The sequence below is a fragment of the Neoarius graeffei genome, chromosome 1 (genome assembly GCF_027579695.1).
Source record: "Neoarius graeffei isolate fNeoGra1 chromosome 1, fNeoGra1.pri, whole genome shotgun sequence".
In the NCBI taxonomy this organism is placed as follows: domain Eukaryota; kingdom Metazoa; phylum Chordata; class Actinopteri; order Siluriformes; family Ariidae; genus Neoarius; species Neoarius graeffei.
The window spans coordinates 25,918,876-25,926,315 of NC_083569.1; the positions used below are offsets into that span (position 1 = coordinate 25,918,876).

General features: G+C 43.4%; 3 non-coding genes across 3 annotated transcripts; 1 reads left to right on the plus strand and 2 right to left on the minus strand.

Moving 5' to 3' along the window:
* Nucleotides 1–849: 849 nt before the first annotated feature.
* LOC132898252 (U2 spliceosomal RNA) lies at nt 850–1,037 on the minus strand. The gene has a single exon (XR_009656470.1). It is a non-coding gene; the product is annotated as a U2 spliceosomal RNA (small nuclear RNA).
* A 180-nt stretch (nt 1,038–1,217) lies between these two features.
* Nucleotides 1,218–1,331, minus strand: LOC132899219 (U5 spliceosomal RNA). Its single transcript, XR_009656668.1, has one exon. It is a non-coding gene; the product is annotated as a U5 spliceosomal RNA (small nuclear RNA).
* A 5,046-nt stretch (nt 1,332–6,377) lies between these two features.
* Nucleotides 6,378–6,536, plus strand: LOC132896954 (U1 spliceosomal RNA). Its single transcript, XR_009656212.1, has one exon. It is a non-coding gene; the product is annotated as a U1 spliceosomal RNA (small nuclear RNA).
* Nucleotides 6,537–7,440: the final 904 nt, after the last annotated feature.

The following is a 7,440-nucleotide window of genomic DNA, read 5'->3' on the forward strand; positions in this document are numbered from 1 at the left end:
CTCTTGCCAGTATCTGTTGGCGTTGTCGGTGACAACAAGCCACAGCACCAAGACCAGCAACACTAACGACTCCATGTCCTCCATGTTTATTGTTTACTATCCGGGTCGTGAGACTACCGCTTAAAAGGTCACTGATGTCACTGTTTGCGCCGCCTAACGATATCACGTGACGTCCACCCACTTTCGCTAACTCCACCCAATGTGTCCACCCACTTCCAGCCAGCACGGTTCAGCGCGGTTGTAGTCAAAATGCAACTCCAACAGCCCCGCTCAGCCCGACTCAGCCCAACTCAGCACGGCACGACTCAGCCCAACTCAGCACCGCACGGCTCAGCCAGACTCAGCCGCGTTGGTAGTGGAAAAGCCCCATTTGTTTACATGTTTGAAATAAACTATCATCATCATGATCATCATCACTGCAACCGCACTTGCTAATTGACACGGTAGCCAAAAGTGCGGGCTGTTTTCGCGACCACGCCCCCAGAGTGAATATTCATGAGCGAATTGGGCGTGGTGTTTCGCCCAGTGGAAACCTACAGTAACCCTTTGTGTACCGCGCACGGGGCGGGATTTTTTTTTCTTCAATCAGAAATATTGGTAGGGACACGCCCACACCGCCCACACCCAATTCTACACCTGTGTTGTTGAGCATGGAGAAAACCAGAAAATAGGGAAAAAGTTAGGGTAGGCAAAATAAAGATTCTTTTCTTTCTTTTTTTTTTTAAATAAGGTAACTATTCCTAAGTCTACTATAATACCATATGAGAGTATAGAATAAAAGGACCAAATTCCTATTTTTATTCTCTACTCTAAAAAACCCATTCACCAGCTTCATTTAAAAAGAAAAAAAAATTCTAGAACAAAGAAATACTGCAATATCAGGTTGGTTTATGGAGCCGAAAGAGCAAATTCCTATCACAGCTCCTTGCTCTAAAAAAACTGCTTGATATAACGCTCTCATTTAGAGAACAAATCAGATGTTTAATTGATTAAAATAGATACTACACTTGATCCAGGTCAAAATGCGGAAAAATGACAACTTGCTGCAACTAATGGCTTTAAATATACCACCTCCAAATATTAAAATCCAGGAAAGTAAACACAGCTAGACTCCGCCCCCAACAGCTGGATCCTTTGGAAAAGAGACATCGCTTTGTGGGGTGTGTGGGAGATGTTTTAATGCAAAAAGATCTAACATTTGTTAACTGAAAATGTTCAGCTCTGCCAGAGCAAAGCTTACAAAAATATACTGAACTCATTAACATTTTTCTCCACGGAAATCTTTAGTAAAAGGCGAAAGATTTATGCGTCAATGAAGAGAAACCTGAGCTGCACTTAACACTGGATCAGGTTAGTGACACTGGATTGGAGGTGCAGAAAGCTGGTATAGGGTAAGGTGGCCTGGGCTTTATTCAGTCCCCCCAGGATTCCGCGGGCCTTTTTTTGTGATTGTTGCGGGCTAAAATGTCTGATGTTGCGGGGGGTTTTCCAAAAAAATTGCGATGAAAGTTGCGGTGTTTTTTAGGTTTTTGTTGCGATTACACTGCGGGAGGAAGTGAAAGTTGCGAGAAATTGTTGCGATTTTCTCTTTTTGTAATTAAAATTGAGTGATATGTTAAATATTAAGTTATTACTGAAAAACTATTGATAAAAAAAAAAAAGACACTGAGAAATTGTCCTATAAACAACTTTACCAATGTAAAAGATTACCAGGCAGGCCCGGCGCCATGGGGGGGGGGGGGGGCGAAAGGGGGCGTCGCCCCCTCGTGGCTACAGCCCCGCCCCCTCAACGGAGACTCATCACTTAATTGTTTTCTTATGAAAATATAATGTATTATAGACGTATTAATAATTTGCATTTTCAAATACGAAATATTAAGTGGTTGCGCATTGCACAAAAATACATTTCACATAAATCACTACTAAAACTGGCACGGTAGAACAAATCTGATTGGTTGTTATGATTCTTACGTTGCAATCGTAGAATTCAACTGTATTAAGGTAGGATTATTTCAAAAAGCCTGAATTTAATATTAACCCTGTTTTAGACATATGTATCAATCCTAACTACTGGGGACTAGTTATTGTGGGTGTATGTGTGAAATGCTGACACAGCCGCGCACACCTGTGATAAGGACAAGGGGAGGGGTCGTGCGGGCGGGCGGGGGTTTTACATGTACTACACTTACAAGTGCACTGTCTCTGCAATATCCTGTAATATGCAGTCAAGTTTACGGGAGTCTTTCCTCCTCCGAATTAAACGAATTCAATCACAATATTGTGAATCCATTTTCTTTCTTTGTAGGCTAAGTTTATCTCCGTTTATGTTGGTGTATGTGTTCATATATGGTCCGCTTTGTGCGCAAATAGCGTAAGAATATGTCGTTGACGTCACCCCCCATGCAGCGGGGGTGAAAATTCATCACTTCAGAGTGTTTAGTCCCCTACACGCCTAAACTGGGATCGCGGATTAAGTGGTTAGCGTTGACTCGGTGCGAGTCAGGAAGGCTGTTACTGGTGCAGCCGCGGGGTCTGTTGATTTTTTTAAATTAGTATTATTTTGGCCGCCGAGCCAAGTACCTTAGACTTGCATTGGCGTTTTGTTTTCATGCCGCGGAGCTCATCTCATCTCATTATCTCTAGCCGCTTTATCCTTCTACAGGGTTGCAGGCAAGCTGGAGCCTATCCCAGCTGACTACGGGCGAAAGGCGGGGTACACCCTGGACAAGTCGCCAGGTCATCACAGGGCTGACACATAGACACAGACAACCATTCACACCTACGGTCAATTTAGAGTCACCAGTTAACCTAACCTGCATGTCTTTGGACTGTGGGGGAAACCGGAGCACCCGGAGGAAACCCACGCAGACACAGGGAGAACATGCAAACTCCACACAGAAAGGCCCTTGCCGGCCCCGGGGCTCGAACCCAGGACCTTCTTGCTGTGAGGCGACAGCGCTAACCACTACACCACCGTGCCGCCCTGCCGCGGAGCTATTTGTAAGTATTTTAAATGTAAAGGACTTGCCTGTAGGTTTGTGTGTGTTGTTTTATGTTTGGCATCTTTCCGGTTGTAACACATGTCTGTGAGAAAATCGGAGGGGAGAGGTAACAGGTGGGCACGGGGGCTGATAAAGCACAACTGCCCTGGTAATATGTCACATGATTTTCCCGGACTAAAGCAACCTTCGGGGCCGTGGTTTTGTGGTTGGCGCAGTTAATTGTTTGAAACACGTTGTCAGACCGCCATCACTACTACACACGATATGAAAAATATTTGCCCCCTTGCGATTTCTAATTGCCCCCTTAATAAACTGTTCCTGGCGCCGGGCCTGTTACCAGGACTACAAAAATGCAGAAAATAGGCTTTACTTATCCAAATGCACCTGTTGGTTCAAAAGTTAAAGTGCAGAGAACCTCACAGCACAACATGAAGTTACCTTAAAATATAATATAATATAAAGCTTTCATGTAAGAAAAAAAAACTATTAATACTAGTACTGTGTGCAGGCAGTCTCTCCTGAAGACTAAATTAAACAATAATTATAAACTAATAAAATAAATGGCGGGGCGGCACGGTGGTGTAGTGGTTAGCGCTGTCGCCTCACAGCAAGAAGGTCCTGGGTTCGAGCCCCGGGGCCGGCGAGGGCCTTTCTGTGCGGAGTTTGCATGTTCTCCCCGTGTCCGCGTGGGTTTCCTCCGGGTGCTCCGGTTTCCCCCACAGTCCAAAGACATGCAGGTTAGGTTAACTGGTGACTCTAAATTGACCGTAGGTGTGAATGTGAGTGTGAATGGTTGTCTGTGTCTATGTGTCAGCCCTGTGATGACCTGGCGACTTGTCCAGGGTGTACCCCGCCTTTCGCCCGTAGTCAGCTGGGATAGGCTCCAGCTTGCCTGCGACCCTGTAGAAGGATAAAGCGGCTAGAGATAATGAATGAATGAATGAATGAATGAAAATAAATGGCTCAGGCTTCATAGAAGAAAAAAAAAATTTGAACAGAATCTCACAGTATGATGCTGAAGCTGTCTAAACAATGGAAAATAAAATACCATTTTGGCAAAAATGTTGGCATCCATTAATTTCTTGTATTAAGTAAAAAAAAAATAATGTAAAATGCACACAGTCCTTCACTGTAAACATAACACACTTTCAGTAACAGAATTTAAGCCTACATAAACACTGACTCGCACATGCAACTTCTCTTGAACGGAAACACGGAAGTAAGCAGTGTTGCCAGATACTGCTGATGTTTTCCATCCCAAAATATGTTCAAAACCCGGAAGGCAGAAGGTAGTTTGTCGACGTCACCTCAAGATGATGCCAACGATTGGTCAAACTTGCGGGAAAGTTGCGGTGATTGGATATAATTGCAACACCGGTCTGAATTCACGGGGATTGGTTGAATTTGCGTTGAAGTTGCAAATCGCAACATCGCGAAATCCTGGAGGGTCTGAATATTAGCCATTGCACACAGGCAGAGAAATGTCTGACCAACAAGCTTTTTTGAAAGAAAGATCAATCGATCGACAGATAGATAGATAGATAGATAGATAGGCAAGCGGGGTGGGGGGTGTTGAATTTTGAAAAGGAACAGTTGAGCGTTGTGTGATCTGTCCAATATCACGGATGTAGGCCTATAAATTAAATATGAAAACATCAGCTGGAGTTTGATTATTGACAGGAATGCTGTTGACCACAGCAGTAAGTGCTTTCCATACCACATTTTTTATTGATAAATGAGGACCATTGCATCATCCTCGTTAGTATAGTGGACAGTATCTCCGCCTGTCACGCGGAAGACCGGGGTTTGATTCCCTGACGGGGAGGCTTCAAAATTTATTAACTTGTGCAGTAGGGGGATGGAGTGGTTCGCACTGTCGCCTCGCAGCAAGAAGGTTCTGGGTTTGAGCCCAGTGGCTGGTGGGGGCCTTTCTGTGTGGAGTTTGTGTGTTCTCCCTGTGTCAGCTCTGGTTAACCCCACAGTTCAAAGACATGTAGTTCGGTTAACATGGGGTGGTGTTGTGCTGAAGTGCTCTTGAGCATATATATATACATATACAGTATGTATATATGAATGACCATGTTTTGTGTCAATTAAATCTTATTAATAGTAACAGATCTAGATAAATCCAGTGACTATAGACCATACTTTAATATGCCTAAAGTCAATGTTAATGTCAATTATGACTATTATAAATTGCCAATGGTAGACCCTCTGATGATGTTCTTCTAATAATATTCTATTTCTAAGTCTAGTAAAAGTCAGACAAAAAAAGTTTTCTGTGTTTTTAGCTTTTAGGTAAATATCAGAAAATTGAGTTAGCTAATTTCATGGATGCCCGCTAACCTATCTGTGTGCATTTAGCATTAGCAAACCTCCCTCGTGATAGTGAGAACTGGCAGGCTGGATTTTTCCATTGGCTCGCGCGCTTGACCCCCAATCCAATGTTGCTTTGGTTGGCCAAAGTTATGAGGTTGCTGTGGGGTACTAAGACTAGACTAAATAACAAAATTAAATGATTCAGACATCCCTAGTCTCCCGGATGCTCTGGGAGTCTCCCCAGGAGCATGTAGACAGAGACAGGAAAGGCAGGAGAAACTTGATCTAAGTCTTAATTGGAAAGTTGTAAATTAAATTGGAATGACTGGCTATTGCTGATATGTGGTTTGATGTTGTGATATATAAGTAAGTTTAGCAAACAATTGATTTGATTGATGTAGATTTATGGTGTGAAATGTAAAGAACTATTCTTAATATGTGAATTGATGGTGTGAGATGTAAACAAGTAATGCAAATAATACTGTAGATTGATGAGATGTAAATAACTATTGCTAATATGTGAATTGGTGGTGTATATTGTGAATAAGTTTTACAAATTACAGTGTAGATTGATGGTGAAACGTAGGCTTAATAAGTTACCAATATGTGCATTGATGTGAGATATAAGTAGGCCATACGTTGATAAAATATGTATTAAACCGATGGTGCGATAAATAAAAATGTTTTGAGAGATATTGACCACTGTGAGTGAAGAAGGGCTCCCCCTCCTTCCAAAAGCCAATTTACCCACTGTCCGAACCAATGGATTTTTGACCAAAATGCTCTGAATGGATCAAACTTTGGTGCGCAAACCAAAACGGAACCCGTTCCCTGTTGGTGGAAAAGGGCTACGTGTCGGTCGGTGCAAAGTCTTGTCGGGTCCATATCTTGTCTGACCAGTAGAGGGAGCGCACATAAAATCACCACCAGTGTCTTGTGCTGACTTGGAAGAGGAGGGGCCAAAAATTATGCAAAACCCTGCTCGGACGCTTTGCCCACCCTCACGGAGCGGCCTACACCCTTGCAGGGTTACATCTCAGCCAGGCAAAGACGCTCATACTTACTTGGTAGGAGCAACACCATGATTAAGAAGGCGGTTTGCTCAAAGTAAGGCCTAGGCATTGTACTCAGGCTGTGCTGAGCTTTATGAATTCCTCAAATGCAAGAATCTCAACTGCATAATTTCTGGTAGTAGTACCTTTCACTTAATTCTGTTGGAGTCAAAAATAGAGCTGTTTGTTTTTCTGAAGTTTTTATTTTCTTAGCATTCAGACGTTTTATATCAAGAGTTACTGGCTGCTTGGAGAACTATGCTCTTAAGGGTAACGTGGAAAAAATCTTTCTGGTTCTGTGTATTGCTGGGTTTCTGAGCACTAGGGAGCAGGTTTTGTTCAGGTTTCTTTTATCCTTGGCACCCAGCGAGGGTTTCCACAAGTTTTGAGCAGAAAATGGTTGTTGAGGATGCACCGTGGATGGAGGGAATTTCACCAGGGTTGTGCAGACCTTTGCGAATTCCTCAAATGTGGGAATATTGACTGCATAATTTCTGACAATGGGGGAATGCGTTCCTGCTCTCTCCTCTTTCCCATAACCCTGACAGAGTCAAAAATTGAGCTGGTGGCTTTTCTATCTATCTATCTATCTATCTATCTATCTATCTATCTATCTATCTATCTCCTTCCTTGCTTTCTTCCTTCTTTCCCCTCCCCTGACGTTGTGCGCTGGAGTGCAAGTTGCACGATGTGTTTGAAGTCTTATGAAGACAAGTGGGCTCAGGGACCAAAGTGCAGTGTGTGGAGAAAATGTAGCTGGCTCTGCATGTTGCTGTTATTTTCGCTCTGCTCGCACGGCTTTCCGACCACCAGGGAACGTGTTCTTGAACAGGTTTAGGTCAGGCTTCTGGGAACCTTGGCATGAGCAAGGGTCTCCATGAGTTTTCAGCAGGAATTTGTCATCAAGAATGCATCATCGACAGAAGGCATTGCACAGTGCACAGCAGAAGTAAACAGTAGTCCGGAGATGGTGGATTGCATTGCTTGCCCCCAAGCTTTATTCTGTTATTTCTTCCCTGGTGGTCAGAAAGCCTTGCGAGCAGAACAAAAACACCAGCAACATGCGG